Source organism: Strix aluco, chromosome 5 (genome assembly GCF_031877795.1).
Source record: "Strix aluco isolate bStrAlu1 chromosome 5, bStrAlu1.hap1, whole genome shotgun sequence".
NCBI classification, from domain to species: Eukaryota; Metazoa; Chordata; class Aves; order Strigiformes; family Strigidae; genus Strix; species Strix aluco.
The window spans coordinates 46,988,374-47,007,978 of NC_133935.1; the positions used below are offsets into that span (position 1 = coordinate 46,988,374).

The following is a 19,605-nucleotide window of genomic DNA, read 5'->3' on the forward strand; positions in this document are numbered from 1 at the left end:
AAAAGAAAAACTGTATAGCTTGACTCAGTTTCAAGGTACTGTTAAGTATTTGATTTTATCATAAACATAATTTTTGCCCATTTATTTCTTTTGGCAGCAGGGCCTCTTCCAGAAGCTTGATAGCAGTATAATGGAAAGTTAATAAACGGATCAGTACATTGTTTCCATTCTTTCCAGATGTTTCCTTCATTATGCCAGACACATTACTTCCTAAGCAGAAAGCTGCAAAGAGTGCAAATTTTAATATCTCTGACAAGACAAGATGTGCAGTTCAGAAAACAATGTGCATCCTTGTTTGGCTGGAAGAAAATAGTTTCCATGATGTTTATTCTGGATAGAATGGGATACACATCAATAGACACACTTAATAAAAAAAAAAAAAAAAAAAAAGCTACGAAGGACTTCAAAGAAACCAGATACAGAAAATTATATTGTATGTGGTTTTTACTGTAGACAGAACAGCTACTATATTGACTACTTCTTCCTGACATCCACAGGTATCCAGCAAATGCATTCAGTTAGTGCTCTTTACTACTGTAACAGTACACAGCTGTAAACAGCTACCACTAGCTGTTTTAATCACAGCAGGCTAGACAAAAGCAGTGTTAATAATCACTCTGTAAAATCTCATCCTGTCTGAATTTAGAGTGTGGTTGCTGTTTTATAGGGTCTAGATGTGAAACTTTAAGTGATGCTCGCTACCAAATGATGGAAAAAAGGATTATACAGGAACATTCAAATCATTGGTACTGAATTGAAGATCCTGGGGCACAGTTGCCACAAAAATTAATAAAAACAAAAGCTTGAATAATCTCTATTTCCTGCCTTTATGCTATGTTATGTAAACCACTTTCTGTTTAGAAATTAGGCCATGAGAAGTTATGATATTTTGAAGTAGTTCATCTGGCATTTGCATATGAATATAGAAACACCAGTCATATTAACCTATTAGTACAGAAGTTACATCAAAAGTCCTGTTATTATCTTCTTGTATGATTGCATAATGTTTCTTGACATAAATATGTGGGATGAGTAAAATAATTTTAAGAAGATTTTGAAAGAGATTTTCTACTTTCAAAGGTTGCTTACCCTGAAATGTCCAGCTTTAAGCCAGATACCTGTTTTCTCACATAAAATCTTTTGTCTATGTTTGTCAACTTCCTATTTTACTGACACTTTTCTGTGCAGCCCTGGATTTTGGTTTAACCTCTTAGAGTGAAACCCGCAACCTTATCATTTTGTATCATTCAAGAATATAGAAGCCATAATTCTACAGAGCTGGCAGCTTTTCCGCTTCAGAGCTCATGTAATTTAGTTGGATCCCCTAATAGGGTTATATTTCATATATGCTGAATACACCCTTTATGCTTGTGTAACTCCTTAGAGAACTTACAGACAAAAATAAAGTAGTTTATTCATAAGGAATAGTGACTGTATTGTCCATTAACCTCAATAACTTGCGTAGACTATAGTGGGGCATATAAAACACTCATAGCAGTGAGATCTGAATCAGTACGAGACGTTTATTCAAGCTGAAGTATTGCTTATAGAAAGGAGCCCACAGATATCTGTACTATTCTGTGCTTGCCATCTTCTCCAGCCAGGCAATTTGTGTTGTGTTATGTACAATGTTTGAATGTCGTGCCTCAGGCAGCTTATTTTCTTACAATGGTTTCTTCTAATCCTACAAAAATAATACTGAAAAAAAATGTTATGCAAAATACCCACTGTGCTATAATTAACTTATAAATGAGTTTTTGTCCATTAGTATTGTACTTACAACTTTAAATGCAATTATAATAAAATAACTATTGGGATATACATTATACTGATTATATGAAAAACAATTATCTGAAAATTAAACCCATTTCACATTCATTTTGCATGTAAGAACCAACCTAACTTTTCATTTTTAAAACTTTTGAAAAATATGTTAGATTTTCAAAACAAGAAAAAGGAGAATGTTTTCATGACCAACGTCCAAGCCTTTGACTGAATGTAAATATCAATTCATCTTTTTCTAAAATTTTATGTAAATGCATGCAACTCCAAAATGTTTTGGAAAAGTGAATTCTCTGCTTAGAGCCCAGTGATACAAATCCTCTGTGCTGCTAGGTACTCCTTCAAATCTGGCAGAACTGGGTTCTTTATAGATAGTGCTTTAAAAAAAAAGTGCTATGTGAAAAAATTGTGTAGATTATAAATTCGAACATTCAGAAGTTAGGAACCGTCAGTTTAAGACAGTTAAATTCACTCTTTTTTATACACTTGCATAATAACACAAGCAACTTTTCTGGTAGTATGCAATTGCTTTCTGCAAGAACCCTGCCTCTTCTGGTGAGTCAGTTTTATGGTATTGTTTGAGTGTGGTAATGTTCAGATTTTTCCTCCATTATTGAAAGTATCCCCTCATCTACTGTTTGCTTAGCATTGTCTCACTCTTGAATTAATTTCCTTGACAATTTTTATGTAATGTTCTGGAAAACAGATCTTAAGCTTCCATTCCAGAAGGTATTTTGGTCAAGACCTCAGTTACCCACCACTCTTTGTGAATGCCCCAAACCTCTTCAGTCTTGACAAAATTCACATGCTTACTTCTTAATACACAAGTAAATCGACTCTGTATCTACCAAGATGTTCTTCCACCTGCCTCCTTCCAGGGACTCACTTCAGTGAGTTTTCTTAGAAAATAACTACTAGATGGAGTCTTGCCCAGAATGTAACGATGGACAAGGTTGGCCGTGAAATGGAGATGTCATCCTTTTTAACGGTATATAGTGTCGGCAATAAAAGTCTCCTAATTCCTAATGAATTCTGAATTGCTTCATGAAAAACAAAACAGCTGCAGATAAGACGGTGCTCACCACATAGGGCAGCTGGTGAGTCATTTTGCCTCCCACATGCTTGATGACATTTCTGATTGTTGTATGTGCGCTTGGATGAAGGTATTCTCCTTTCATTGTACTGTTTTTCAGTGGAAAGTGTTGTCATTACTCAGCTTTGAAGTTACCAGCTGTATACAGTTGATCAGAAAAGGATTCAAGCCTGGACTGAATGGACATCTTTGGATTAGGGTTCTGTCAAGACCTCCAGGAGCTACCTATCCAGATGTCTCCTCTTCTAAAGTTGCCCAAACCTGGGCCTCATTTTGAAGTACCTAACTTCACCCATATTTGGCTGGGTTTGCAACTGAGATTGCGGGTATTCAGAGAGGTTACAGGCTCAAAGCAGAATCACTCTGGACATTCCTGATCAGCAAGAAATGTTTGGTAAGTGCTGCCAGCATATGACTACAAATCTTACTTGCCAGACGTTTCTTTTCAAATGATTGCTGGCAAATAGTCTTCTTAAGGAACAAAGAGACTGATAGTTATGCAGTCACAGAAGAGAGGTGGCTACTCCACCGTAAGTTAACAATAAACTTTTGTTGAAAGAAGTTCTCAGCAACTGATTAAATGTTAATTATCATTCTTTTGTACAGCCACATGTTCACATGTTCAGCGGTGATGTGATTCAGTGGCACTTCACAGATTCATAGGTAAAACACCACTGTTTGTAGACTTTTTGTCAGTTTTGTTGGTCTGTTAGTTTTCCCCCATTTTCAGTTTTATGTCAGAATTCCGTAACATCCAACTCCTTTTGGATTTAGATCTCAAAATGTGAACAGACTCAACTGGAATTTTCTAATGAAACTGGTTTTCACAGGAAAAAAAGCTAAATTATAGAAACTTTAATTTTTCAGAGAAACATATTAGTTTCTTCTGAGGAAACAACACAGAAGACAGATTTCTGATAGAAAGCTGCTTATTGCTTGCCTGCTGTTGGGGAGCTCAGACTTGTCACCTGTGGCTCTGATGTAAACCCATCCTGCCAGAACTCTGGATCACACAGCACACATGCTTTGCCACAGGGACTGGCAATCAGCTTTGAATGAGTGGAAAGGAGTTTTGGAGTGGAGGGAACAGAGTTCTAAACCTACCATGTAAATGGAAGAGGCTGTGCAAACATGCAGATGTGTCACACAGTGTGTGAACCTTTGAAACCCAGTGTGCAGCTCTAAGAATGAAATATTCTTTGAGCGTCTTTAAAAGCCTACTTCTGGACTCTGCTTTCTTGTAGGCTTCCTACCATGGAGCAGAGCACTTCAGAGCTTCAGGTCCCCATACCAAGTCATCCAGTTCCCAGCTTTCAGGCTCTGACTTTACAACAACGTATATGTTCTCCCATAAAAGAAACAACTGGGCTACAGGCTGTCACTTTCAGGATCCCAGAATCCAGTATATTTTGGAGACTTTCTCTGAAACACATCGGTTATTACTGAAACAAAACATTTTTGTTTCTTTTTATGCTTGTAACCTGGAATGTGCATCCTCCAAAATCCCACAAGTCCTAAGAAAGCTTGTGTTTCTTTCTTGTTGGTCAGTGGAGACATAGCTGCTATCTTGTTGACAACCTCCATAGGCACATGGCGGCGTCCATCTTGCCATTTTGTTCCCAAGAACTGAATCTCCTGTGCTGGTCCCTTGACCTTGCTTTTCTTTATGGCAAACCCAGCTCTCAGAAGAATCTCGATTACTTTTTGTCCTTTCTTGAACACTTCTTCTGCCTTGTTGCCCCACACAATGATGTCATCAATGTACTGTAGATGTTCAGGGGCATCACCCTTTTCCAGTGCAGTTTGAATTAGTCCATGACAAATAGTGGGGCTGTGCTTCCACCCCTGGGGTAGTTGATTCCAGGTATATTGGACACCCCTCCACGTGAAAGCAAACTGTGGCCTGCACTCTTCTGCCAAAGGAATTGAAAAGAATGTATTGGCGATGTCAATTGTGGCGTACCACTTGGCTGCCTTTGACTCCAGTTCATATTGGAGCTCTAACATATCTGGTACAGCAGCACTCAGTGGTGGCGTCACTTCATTCAGGCCACGATAGTCTACTGTCAACCTCCACCCTCCGTCAGACTTTCGCACTGGCCATATTGGGCTATTAAAAGGTGAATGTGTCTTACTGATGACACCTTGGGTCTCCAGTTGACGGATCAGTTCTTGGATGGGAGCCAGAGAGTCTCGGTTCGTGCGATACTGCCGTCGGTACACGGTCCTCATAGCAATTGGCACCTGTTGTTTTTCAACTCGCAACAGTCCTACAACAAAAGGATATTCTGAGAGGCCAGGCAGATTAGACAACTGTTTGACCTTCTCTGTGTTCACACTGGCCACACCAAAAGCCCATCGGTATCCTTTTGGGTCTTTGAAATACCTCCTCTTGAGGTAGTCAATGCCCAAGATACAAGGGGCTTCTGGGCCAGTTACAATGGGATGTTTTTCCCACTTGTCCCCGGTCAAGCTAACCTCGGCCTCCAGTACTGACAGTTCTTGACATCCGCCTGTCACTCCTGAGATTCACATAGGTTCTGCCCCTCTATAACTTGATGGCATTAGTGTACACTGTGCCCCGGTGTCGATTAAAGCCTGGTACTTCTGTGGATTTGATGTGCCAGGCCATCGAATCCACACTGTCCAATACACACGATCATCCCTTTCCTCCTCCTGGCTGGAGGCAGGGGCCCTCTATTCCTGTTCTTGGTCAGAGTATTCACTGTCTGACCCTTGCCGTGCCAGGCCGGAAACTCCTTCATCAGGGCCAAGGGAGGTGATCTCAGTCTTCTTGTATCTGGGAGATCGCTGATTACTTTCTTGTGGTTTCACACCAGCTACATTAACAACCTTCTTGGATGTCTTCTTCTTGGCAGGGGTCTTTCCTCCCAATTCATGTACACGAGCTTCCAACTTGAAGGTGGGTTGACCATCCCACTTCCTCATGTCCTCCCCCTGGTCACGCAGGAAGAACCAAAGTTCGCCACGTGTCATGCGCCTAGGTTTCCCTTTCCCTCTGACTGGGGTGGAAGAGAACTGATTTCTTGGGGTGCTCCTGACATCTAAGGCACTCGCCCGTAGAGATGAGGAGGTACCAAGACTCTTCAAAGTTCTGATGCCAGGAAGAGACTGCCTCCACAGTTGGCGTGCATCTTAGTCCTTCTCCCACATCCATTTCTGGATAGTACATCGCAGCCAAGCCGGCAGAATACGAGGATGGTGCACCTTTAATCACCTTCCTCCACATGGCCCGTGTGCACAGGACATCCTCTGGATTTTTAGGGGCTTCCTCGTTAACTGGATCACTATAGATGACTTCCAGCACTGCTAATTCTCTCAGGTACTGGACACCTTCATCCGCTGTAGCCTACTTCCCTGGGGAGTTGTCTGTAAGATCTTCCTTGAAAGGATATCTTGCTTTAACACTTGAAAGGAGCCGTCTCCACAGACTGCAAACTCCTGTTTCTTTTCCAATTCCCCTTTCAATTCCTCGATCTCTAGCAAGGGAACCCAGATGTTGGGCTTCCTTACCTTCCAGCTGCTGAGCATCAGCCCCATTATCCCAGCGTCAAAGCAGCCAGGCAGCAATCCGCTCACCTGGCTGGTGGCTATAGTCTTTCCGCAGATCTCTCAGTTCTGATGATGTCAGGGACCGGGTAGTTTCTGCCTCCTGTTTGAGTTCTGTTATTCCCTCTTCTGACCCCTTTGCTGAAGGACCCACTTCTTCCTCTTCTTTCTTGTCCCTTATTAATCGAGGGTATGGACCTGTTGTTCTCCTTGTCCACTGTTTCTTTTTTACTACTGGGGCAATCTCTGCTGTTGTTGTTTTTGTTTGAGTTCCCATTTCCACCACAGTCCTTTGAGAGCACTGAACTGCAGCTCGATAAGCATAGGCCAGGCCCCAGTACAGCGCTAGGAGTTGCTGATTTTCATCGGGATAGACAAGGCACCCTTCTATCAGGTGTTGTGTCAATTTTGCGGGGTTGCTTGTCTGTTGAGGGGTAAGATCCCAGGCTACATGAGGTGATAACCGTCCTAGGAATCTGCCCAAATCCTTCCACTCCCCCTGCCACCCAGGGACAGGCCGCCTCAGGGCACATTTTGGTATTCTCTCACCCAAAATTTGCCTTCTCTTACACCAAAAACCTAACGAGCTCCACACAGTCCACAATAGGCGAATAGCATTAATGAACAGTATCAAAGAGCTAACATAAGGATTAATAAGTACTTCGGGAGCTTGCAGAATAAAACCACTCATGATGTTCCCAATTTCTTCCAGCATGTTCCCGAGCTTAGCAAAATAAAGATAAGCAGAGCAATAAACAAACCCGTGACCAGCACAAGAGCTTGTCGCTTACTAACTGCTATAGCTATAGCACAATTAATATAAAACTGCCGTTGTCCCGCCCCACGTTGGGCGCCAGAAAAGACTGTGGTGGTTTGACCTTGGCTAAATGCCAGGTATCCACCAAGTCGCTCTATCACTTCCCCCCCCTTCCCCTTTCTTTCTCAACAGGGCAAAGAGGAGAAAGAAACTAAGATAGGGAAAAAAAAAAAAAAAAAAACAACCCTTGTGGGTAAAACAACAGCAGTTTTAATATAAGCAAAGCGAAGCAAAGGTCCACGCGCGGAAGCAAAAAAAAGAAAACAGATTTATTCTCTACTTCCCATTAACAGACGATGTTGGGCCTTCTCAGGAAGCAGGGCTCCCATACGCGTAGTGGTTGCCTCGGAGGACCAAGGGTGACCCCACCCCCTTCCTCCTTTCTCCCAGCTTTATACTTGAGCAGACGTCATATGGTATGGAATATCCCTTTGGTCAGTTCGAGTCAGCTGTCCTGGTTGTGTCCCCTCCCAAGATCTTGCCCACCCCGTCCCACTGTGGGGGGAAATGTCGGAAAGAGCCTTGGTGCTGTGTAAGCACCACTCAGCAGTAGCCACAACACCAGGGTGCTATCAACACTCTGCCAGCTCCCAACATAAAACACAGCACCATGAGGGCTGCTACAGGGGAAAACCAATTCTGGCTCAGCCAGACCCGGTACAATGCTTTTCTTTCCTACAAGAAAAATAAAAAAATGTAGCTTGTTTGGAATTACAATTTTTTTTCCCCTCCTTAGAATAACCATTTTTTTCGTGAAGTGGATATTTGAACCTGTTTTGGATATTTGTGGGTAAGAAGTGGATATTTGGCCCTGTTTGTTTGTTTACCTTTATATTTAATATCTTTTTCTCTACCACATATCTCTAAAGAGGGAAAAGGTTCAGGTCATTTTATGAATTTGAACCTGGAATAAAGGGAATAGAGTCAAAAGTGCAGACTATATTTAAGAATAAATTTGAATACTTTATATATAAGCAGAGGTCTTATCGACATGATTTGCAAAGCCTGACCTAAAATCTTCTGAGCATGAAATATCAGATTTGGGTATCCAGAAACCAAGGACTAAGTGAGAATTTCAGTTAATGTGACCTTCTCATTATTTCTTTGAAAAGCAGAAGTACAATCCAGTTTTACAAGGTAGCAGTGAATCACCATAACCATGAAACTCTTTTAGCCCAGTTTTTTAAGAAATGTTTGTGTCCATATCTGTGCACGTGCATTTGCATCTGTACATTCATTGAACTTATTGATCAATTTAAACTAAAACCTGACAGGAAAGTAGAGATTTCAGAAATAACCAAGGTAGTTATTAACTACAGTTACAGTTAATAGTTAACTACAAGATTTCAAAAAACAGGATGCTGGAAAAGGCTACTAGACCTTATGAAGGAAGAGGGAAAACTAAAACACAAGCTTATTTGTTTTCCAATTTCAGAATATTGGCATGGCAGAGGAATTTCAAAACAGAAGACTTGACATAAATGCACTAGAACATGTTAACATTAATAGCTCTGTTTCTGTTTGTGTGACACTGTCTGCTTGTTTTGCTGGTTAGGGATACCAATTAAACTCAGACACCAGGGTGAAAAGAGCAGGCGTATTTTACTAGAAATAACAAAATAATACAACAGAATAATACAGAAAACATACAGTAAGAAAAGACAGAATAGTGCACTTAAACAAATAGGAAAATACAGGGTAATGCATCAAATCATTACTACCTGAGAGGGAGAATAGTGATTAAGAAAGATACATCACCACTTGCATACGTTACCATCATCCAGATCCGCAGTCGCTGGGGAGCCCCGGTTACAGCGAGGATTTGGAGAGCCTGTCCCGGCAAGTGGGAAATCCTACGCGGTGCGTCCACCCGTAGGTGAGGCATCCGAAGTCGCTGTGAGCGGGTCCAGCCTTATATACCCAAAAATCAGCAAGCCAGAATAGCTGGCACCTTTGTTTTAAGCGGAAATATCTGGTTTCAATCTTGCATTAGATTCCCCCAGAGCCTGGCCAGGGCTCAAGGGAGAAGCTAAGGGAGTTTCCCTGCTTATCTAATTGGATTATGCACAAAATCTCACATCAGGCCACAGTGCCAGACTACGGTCTCCATGACCCTCTTATTTTATCCACACACAACGAAAGATAAATATACATTCAAGGTAGCTACATTTTCCATGCATATTTCACTAATGATTACATACTGAGTTAACAGCTTCGACTCAGGGCCTGTTGCTCAGACTTCAATACTTCCACCTTTTACATCAGAATAGGTAGTTTGTTATAAGTTAGTATACCTATTAGCACAATGGTTATCAGTTATAAAATATACAGGATTCATCTATAGGTCAACTCTGGCTTGGGCTGGTTGTCCAAGCCTTAGCACTTCACTGCTAAACCACCTATCTCACAAATTTTGTGGCAGGATAGAGGTCCAATGAAAGCCTCTTGCAGTGTATGATCTGATTTATTACCAATTCAGTCTGCATTGTGAATTGAATGAGGGCTGGGCTATGAAGGGAAAAAAAGAGAAAAGTACTGTGCTTATATATTAAAAATATGGGTAATGAAAATGCACACATCAATGGGTTTTGTTGGTGACTTCTCTTGGTTACTGAATCTCTCCAAGTGCGTAAGTTTGTGTGTGTGTTTGTGTGTGTGCATGTGTATGTTTTTTCCCAGAGAAAGCACAATAACAGGCAAGGGATAAGGTAAGACACTTACCTTAGGGATAATGGAGCACCTCTCCAAGAGAAGCTTATAACACCCACTAAAATCTCAGTCTCATTTTACTCCTGTCTTATATGCACACATATGCCAGCACCAGGCCTAATACCACAGCACACTGGGGCAGGAAGCACACCCTGTCTGTGCTGCAGTCCTCAGTGGAAGTCCTCATCACCTAAAGGGCATTGTGGCTTCTACTACCAATTGGAAAAATATTGATTTCATATTTTGATGCTGCAGTCTCCTCCCCCAGGCATTACCAGTCATGCTGGAATATTGATGTCATCCCTACTGTCACTGATAAAGTCAGTGGGAACTGTAGGGATGAGCTGCTGGCACTTCTGCACTGTGGTTCCACACCTATATATTGGTCAGAGATCTTGGACGCTCAGGAATGATGATCTCAGTTCCCTATTATACAGGGGACTGGGTCTCACTAGTTGGACACTGTGACCTCTTACTCCTGTAAGTGAAAGCTTCAAATAATGCCCTGCTCTGCCTTTGCACCCCTCAGATGGAGCATGTTTGCTTGCTCCTGGAGATGCAGTCTTCTTGTCAGTGCAGGCTACAAAGCAAAGGAATGTGTTCCCTGTCAAGGAAAGCTTCAGAGAATTGACTGGCAGGCTAACAACTCCCCTCTGCAGTTATGAAGAGATCATTTTAAGGACTCTTTAACCAAATGTGAAAAAATTTTTAAAGTATGAGAAAAAAAGAAACTCCTGCGATGGAAGAAAACTGTCTTCCAAAGTTCATGTTGCCAGCTCTGAAGTACTGTACCTTCTCACCTAAGGGCTGCTACAACCAAAACTGATTTAAACACTGGGTTGCGACACTGATAATAACTAATAGATGTACTTTTTCAAATAAATGGAGTTCAACAAAGGTACTGAGCATATCTGGTTAAGTTCTCTATGGTACCATCTTGACAAAGTCATAAGTCAGTGAAAACAGGGCTTCATTATGGAAGTTCTGGACAGCTTCTATTACACTAGGTTTACCCTGATGGTAGACAGACTCTTTCAAAGGCATGTGGGCACAGTCATATACCCACGACAGACATGCAAGGAATATAAATTTTGCATGCATGGATGCATTTCATCTATGGTGTTTATGCTAGCAGGGATCACTTCTGAGGCTACTGGTTGCAGGATTAAGCATTATTCATACCTATCATAGGTAAAAATATGTTACCTCAAAATATCTGAATATAAAGAAAGGAAAGGAGGGAACGACTATACTATACAATACAACACATGGCTGATTTACTGAATGTGTCAACATAACACAGAGGACTCAGACAAATTTTTGGCCAGTGTATCTCCAGAACTAGTCCGGAGCTAGTGTGAGACAATTTGTGCTACTGTGGTTGGACTGCTTTCAGGTTCAGACATAGTCTCCTGCTCACTCAAAAAGCAGTTTAGCAAGTATTATACTGTGCTCTACTGCCCAGTGTAAATGTGTGCTCAGAAAGCCAGTGAACTAAAGTAAAAATTTAAAGGGCTACAAGAGGAACACATGTAGCTAACAGCCACCACAAAATCTATCATTGTTTTTTTCATGTTACCAGCTGAGACATGGGAAAGAGGTGAAGATTGACTATACAATGGAAGAAAAGTCATAAAGTCAAAGAAGAAATTGTTATGCTTAATTTATGTTGGTTGCTCTGGAAAGTAATTTGCACTTCTGAATAGTAACACATAATGGAGTGATATCACTGCCACATATGACAGATTATCTGTTCGATCCTGTTATTAACAATGACCTACAGAAATTGTTTGTCCAACTGGATTCTGCTCCACATAAATATATTTATCTATCTGTGATTCCTAAGAGATAAAGTTGCCATTTACCATTTGAAATGCCATAGTTTGAATTTGTCAAAACATGCAGATACAACTCACAAAGCTCACCCTTCTGAAATCAGATGAGGCCTTGATTTAAAACATTTCTCATGAAGCATATATGAGAACAATTGTAGTAGCTTTGCTTTGAAAAGACTTTCCTCAAGCAAACAGGTTTCCCTTCTGGAACAGCCAAGACAATTTCAGTTAATTTCAGTCTAGGCAACCTTAAACCTTAAATATCTATCTCTTCAATTGCAGGGTATCTGGGGAATTATTTGAGTTCTTTAATCTTATAACCTTACCAATACTTCACTGATTAGATCAGTACAGGATCTGCAGTGTTCAGAGGATCTGTCATGTCTCTTGTGCTATGAAGTCATAGCATAAATGAGAAATTACTTAGCAGCTTAACACCTTGCAAATTGAAATAAAACAAGAGGAAAGCAAAATATAAAAGGAGATGGAGGAATGCAATGGTGAAAAATCTGCCAGCAAAATGTCAGCATCACACAACCCTGCCTGAGTTTTGGCCTCCTTCAGAATTGAGATTAGTTCCTTGTTTCAGTATTTCAGTGTGAGAACTCTAGTGTAAACTGCACTAGGTTACACAAAGCTTTGTTGTATTCAAGCAATAGCATTGTTAGATCTGGTCCTTATCTTTATGAACTTCCTTCTGCATGTGGACCTTTTAATTTCTGTGGAACCGCTCACAGGAATAAGTAGTCTCCAGCATAGTCTCCATCACCTAGCCTTAAAATTGTGGCCATTTGTCATTTTAATATTTGTAATAACTCTGTTTGCAAAAACAACAGTAAAACTTCCAGGATGAAACTTAATTTTAGGCAAATGATTTCAAAATTATAAGATTTCATACTATAGCATATTACAATAATTTCATGGCATCTGATTTACTGGAACTATATTACTTTGCAATTTATGCTTTTTTCTAAAATAGTTTTTATAAAATAGTTAGGTCATATAGAGGCCAGAACACATTTGCTATATTATGAATATCAAAATCACAATTAATATTAAACAAAAATGTCTCCAATAACATAATACATAACTGTTTTAATCCATTTATCAGGGAATGAGTCTGTGCAAATGAGACTTTCTTTATATAACCATATACATAGAAAATTATTGTAGAACTATTAGTGTAGTCTTTAGGAACTCTCACGTGTATATTTAAAATTTGAGATTCATTGTATGTTGGCATTTGCACAACTGTTGTCTCTAAAAGCAAGTAAAGTGAATCATCACAACAATGATTCCTTAGAGAATGTTTCTTTCTGTCATGATGTATTTTATTTTTCTGTGAAATCTTGTAAATTAAACTGGTCTTGGTAATTGGTTTTAAACTCTTCTAAACTTAGAACTTGTTTGCATATGTGCAGTTGGAACACACTCGCACCCAGAACAATGCTTTCAATTAACAAAATCATCTGTTTTCAATAATTATGTGCATGATCATAGCATATGTGAGTTCCTGAATCACATTCACTTTTTACAAATGTTACATCTACATGTTAACTCTACACCTTTTTTTAGTAGAGAAAAAAAGTGTAGTAGAGAAAATTTCCCGTATTCATGATTTCTTAAATTAGCTTTCACAGAATTTCTACACTTATTGAGGAGATAAGTAACATATGTTGTATTGATCCCAACAGATTTTAGGGGCAGGCTTGTGGCACTTAATCTAGAAAAGGCCAATGCAAATACACACCAACTCAAGAAGCAAAATAGTTCATAATAAATACTTTTAAAAGGGAAGCACAATACATGTGAAGGTGTATTTACCTGATCTCTCCAAAGGTGGCCAGCTATGCTGTCTTCACATATAGAGAAAAAAGAAATTAAATAAGGAATGCTCCCACACTCTTCTCTCTTACTCTTTTAATTCTTTTTCAGAGAGGAAAATTTCATAGGAGGATGAAATACCTTGTTAACTGTTTGATATTCTTATAAACTCTTATAAAATCAAACAGTTTTTCAGGCTCAGAGTTCCACTACCAGACCAGAAACAAACAAACAAACAAACAAACATACAAATAAATCAATATTCTAAGTGTTGTCACTGTTTAGTCTGTCTTCTTTTGATTTCATGTCATGGTCATGGTCACCAATGCAAATACTGTCTTATTAGGCATAATCTTTAGACGTTCATGGTTATGAAAAAGTACAAACACAAAAAAAGGAGAATATTTAATGTCCCTATTTCTGGATGGCTTATACAACTCCAGAAACTAGTCAGTACCAACAATCCCCTATGTACCTGGTCGGTGTCATTTCATATATTAGGTTGTAGAACCCGAATTTAAAATACAATCTTACACCTTTTAAATATATTAGCTCTTTTTTTTTAAAACACTGTAATAATCTCAATACAATAGAGAAAAACCAGCATGACTTCTAAAGGAGTAGAAAACAATTAATCTATTCCACTGGAATCCTTGATTTCAGGAGAACAAGACTATTTCATTTATTTATCTGGATTTTCAAAAAGACTTTGGTAATAAATGTATCAAAAGGCTAAGCATAAATATGATGCTATACTTGTATTTTAAGAGTTTGAATTTTATGCTATAAATAATATATGAAGGATAGTAATGGGATAACACGGAAACACACATCTTTTTAAGTAGCTTCACAAAGATACAGCTCCTAAAGGTAATTATTTTCATTTTGAAGATTTTTGTTCCATCAAACCCTAACTTTAATGTATTGTTCTTCCAAACAATAGAGGTTTAGAGTTTGTATTTGATTAAAGCATTGCACAAAAATGTAGGATAGTCTATAGATTGAGAAAAGAATCTTCAATGCATTTCACATTTGATGAATGAGGAGCTGCTTAGTTACCATAAGGACTTCTCTCTGAGACACAAGTATGATGTACCACACTGGAACCATGGCAAGTTACAGGATTTATATATGAATAGACTTGAAGACCAGAAGTGACTGATGTGATCATCCTGTCTGACCCTCTATACTCCAAGTGGTAAACATTCTCAGAAACAGAATTAGTGCCAGAACTTGAAACATATTTCATTTAACAGAATTGTCATCTCCCCTGGGAAGTCTGTTTCAATGCTTAATTGCACTTTCTGCTTGGAAATTGCCTTATTTAATCAAGTCATTGGATCTTGTTATGCCTTTGCCTGTCATACTGTAAAACCTTTCCTTACACATCTTTTCCATGTGTAAGTACCAGAATATCAAGGAAGTTCTTAACCTTCTTTATGATAAGATGAAAAGAGGAGTTGATATCAGAAGAGCGGGCCAACGTACTGCAATCTAAGATCAAAAAAGAAATGGCTTCATTACATAAAAGGCTCATTTCTATGTTATGTAGGAATATTGGTAAGGAATTGAAATAGGCACCAGAGATATGACACTAGGAAAAAATCCAGACCTCTGAAGATTTTTGGGACTTGAGAAGCAACAAAGAAAGTACATGGAGGATCTCCTCAGAAATTTCTCTCCAAACAGTGGGAAAGAAAAACATACTGAAGTTGAATCCTTTGTTAGGTAAACAGTATTCCAGGGACATTTTCTTTCATAGAATCATAGAAAACACAGTATTTATGGTTCTGGTGCAACACAAAACAATGTTTGCCTGTTTTGAACAGCTGTTCATCTCAAACCCCTTCATCTTCTTTTTCCCTTTAAAACAGAGAAGGCATAAACTCAAAGTGGAAAATATTTCCTGGAACATGAAGGGTCAGCCACATAATCACTGGCATCAAACAGTTAGACTGAGCCTTTAAACATATACACACCATGTTAGCTTCATAATCTAATTTTAAATCCTTCTGGATGAAAGTAATTATCATTATTATTGAATTTTATCCATTTAGAGTGTGTTCTCTGGGGTATTGCACTAATTGACTTTACTATAACTGCAACCGTATTTTTACATATTATCAGTCATATTAATAAATAAGCATTATAATTATAATGGTTACAGCTGGGAATACTTTAGTTAAAGGTCATGTTTTTTTCAAAAGGTATATAGTTTAAATGTTGTCAAGTTTAGAATTAAGAGGATAAAATGCAATTAAACTTTGTTTTATCTCAACTGTTCTCCCTGAAATTATTCCAGGATGACTATAGTCAAAAGCATAAGCAAACTCACCTTCTAAAGTTAGGTTTTATGTGTTCTGGGTTGATGTCTTGTGAGAGTATGCTTTCATGACTAAACACAACATTTTAGACAGAAAGAGAAAATAAATTGGAACAAATTTAAACCTTTTTTATTGAACAGACCAAAATTCAGGAGTAATATTCAATGCAGACTACATGAGCACATCTGATTCCTGAGTTTCCTGCTCTTTCCCATCTTTATTAAGTTTCAATTACATGTTTACCTCAAACTACTTTTAGGTTTCCAGAAATCACATTCTGTTTTGAAGACATTGACACTTCAGCAGTAGCCATTATATCTGGAACCTGAGCACTGGGATCTACAATACCAAGACTGTTTCAAACCAATATGTTGTCTCAGTATGGGATTGCCTTCATATTCCAATAGCAGTTTAGAAGATGAAGTCACTAGATCATGAAACTGGGAAAGGAAAGCCAAAACAATTTTCACTGCTTAATTCAAATTCACATAATATTATGATAATTGCAGTAAATAGAAATTATTTTATTACAGGAATTTAAAAAAAAAAACACCAAGAGAAAGATGAGTCCATTAAAGTTTTTAAGACATTGGCAGGGTTGTATAAAGGGTTTATCCTACTCTTTCCAATACTTTCTTTATCACTTAGGGCAAACACCCCAAGGTGGATGGACACAGCAAAATTTCTGAAAACGTTTACCCTGGATATGTATGATTAGACAGCTGATAGAGAGGACACAGCTACAACACAGTAGCAGAGCCTCTGCCAGCTTTCTGAATATGGATCCAGGTGAGGGAATGAGTTTTAGAGATTCTGGCCAAAAACCTGTGAAGAATACTGTATTTCTTTTTAAAACATTTACTTCTGCAAAACCTACAGTTTGAGAATGAAACACAAGTTCTAAGAATATGAATGGAAAATAACGGCTTTCAACTAAAGTCAAAGCCAAGCTGGATATGCTGTGGGAACACAGAATCTACTAAAGTGCAGGGCAAATGAATTACCTTTCCTATTTATAATTGATGTGTTGAATTTAGTTGTCTTGTGCATTTGGTTAATCATAGAGAGATCTGTTTCATATTGGTTTGTCTGATACCAATATGACTGTAACTTCCACATATTGTTTAATGAAGTTGTTGATTTTCACTCGTTTGAGAGCCTCTTGGTGTCACTGTAATTTAAATTTACTGTGATTACTACTCCACTAAAAAGGCATAACTGTGTATAAGTATCTAAAATATGAGACAATGGGATCCAATAATTGGCTGCTACCTCTATATTGGTCTGATTTTAGCCACTAAGCTGTGTCCTTTATTTACAAAAATGTTTGATTTTAACCTCATGAACCTTATTCTCTGACCAGTAGAGTATACTCTCCCTCCTGTTAAATCCCCTGCATAGGCACACAAAAGGCAGAAAAATCTTAACTATTCTAGAATTTTGTATTTTGTAAAAAATAAATTTCTATATAGGGTCAGAAAAAGAGGGTCAAAGGGGTGACAAATCCCCACACAAAGTAGTGAGGAATAGCATACGCTGTTCACTAACAGACACACCATGTGTCAAGTGAGATCAAGTGTTTTCATATTTGTTATGAAATTATGACGAACCTATTCTGCAGACTGCTTTTGCCAGTCAACCTCTCCATAACAGTCACAGCAGAACACAAACCGCTAAACCAATCCATAACATACCTATGAGGGTACTTGAAGAAGCATATGGTGTGCTTTTTATGCATCCAACCAGGAGCATCACCACATTAAAATAAAATGGTTACTTTTACTGTGATCCCATTAATTACAATATCTTCCAGTAATGTTGTGTTGGAAACAATGTCATCAAATGGCCTATTCAGCTCATCCTTCCATTGGGAGAAATGCATGTAATTCATGCAGGTATAAATGAAACTGCATCCTATTAACTAGAGGAGATACAAGTGCTTAGACACATTGGGTTCTGTACAAAAATAAATTATGTGGTCAATATTACACTATTGATTTTGCTATATGTTTACCTTATTTTGAAGAATAAAATGTAGCATTAATGAGGGCAGAGTTATCTTGCTTGTGTTCCCATAAAGGGTCCCCTCTCTTACTAATTTTGAGGGAAGGAAGAATTTTTAGGCTACCAAAACAAAAAGTGGTTCTAGAGACAGGCTGATGGCATCCTGGTTGCACTGCAAAACACTTACCTTTGATGCCCACTGGATGTGGCCTGCAGTGTGACTGCTCCACTGCTCCTGAAGAAAAATCCATCTGCTATTTCTTCTGGGCCATAACAAAGAAAGGCAGACTTGAATTTCTGTGTTGTAATATCACTATTGGATGGAAATATTTAAAAAGCTTTGCACACTGAATGAAACCAAGAAAATGTGTATCTCTGCCAGCAAGTTTCACTTCTCAGAAGTAAGCCCGCAAGGCTAAGCATTTTGGGTCACAGTACATAACTGAAAAAACGGAAATGAAGGATAGTTATGCTTGAGCACTAGCAAATGGTAAGAGTGATGTTAAGTGTAATAAGTTTGAAACACCAGGAACATACAATTTTTCTGAAATCCCATTATGGAGATGTATTATTATTAGGTTTTGCGCTTGCCTCTGTAAGGGAAAGCATATAAAATACAAATCAGTGGGCACAAAGGTTAGGATGAAATCTTAAGACATCAGTTTTCTAAAAAAACTCACAAATCACTTCCTTTGCTTGGGAAGGCAGATGCACCATTTTGAAGAGCCCCAAGAAAGGGGATGTAGAACACATGTCTTGCTGTTTTAGACTTCATAATCTAACTGGAGAAACTTACTTTGTGCCAACAGGCATTGCAAACAACTCACTCAACTTCTCTGCCAATATGGCAATTTGCATAGCATTACCCATAATGCTTCACATTGTGCCTTTGCATTGAAAAGAGATTTAATTGAGCCTTGCTGAGCTGCATTAATGTGTCTGTTTAAATTGAGCAAATCTAATTAGCTCGCATGAAAGTTATGCCACCTCTGGTGCAGCAAAGCTAATGCAATTAAAGTCAGCCAGATGTATTGAGTATTGTAAACATGCAGTCTGACTGGTGGAGAATAGTTCAGTATTCATCAGAGACTGGACAGTTTTGTAACACATTAACAACAGCTGCACTGTCTACATTGTACAATGATATATTATGCTGTGTATATGACTATTTTAAAATGCCAAGGATTTTACATTCTACAACAATACATGTTATAAGGTCAGAACAATCTCATCTACATCTGTGAAAACTCAAGTCCACTACTTCTTTAAAGAGGTCCGTTCTTCTATATATAGCATTGCTTTAATACAGTATTTACTAAACATTACATAGAGAAAGACTGTTTACACTGGAAATAATTTCTAAAGTCCTTGACTGTTTATGTGTCTTTATGAACTGGATTTCTGAAGAAGCTGGAACAGGACAGTAATTAGAGTAACTGAGGAAACTCCAAGATGCTCTTTGAAAACAATCAGAAGATGCTTAATAAGGTAAAAATGTGTTTTATTAGTATGATTAATCATTTTCACTGCAGACTCCTTGGATCGGATACCATGTTCTAGTTAACTGCTATCTATAAACAGGATAGTGCTTGATATGCTCACATGATTCTTATACTGATTTGGTTTTAATACTGATCTTAGCATCTG

At 38.5% G+C, this 19,605-nt stretch overlaps 1 long non-coding RNA gene across 1 annotated transcript in view; it reads left to right on the plus strand.

Moving 5' to 3' along the window:
• The first annotated feature begins 19,403 nt into the window (after positions 1-19,403).
• Positions 19,404-19,605, plus strand: part of LOC141923878 (uncharacterized) — a 47,794-nt gene continuing 47,592 nt past the window's right edge. The window contains exon 1 of the long non-coding RNA XR_012623422.1: positions 19,404-19,446. This is a non-coding gene — a long non-coding RNA (uncharacterized LOC141923878). The remainder of the gene's footprint in view (positions 19,447-19,605) is intronic.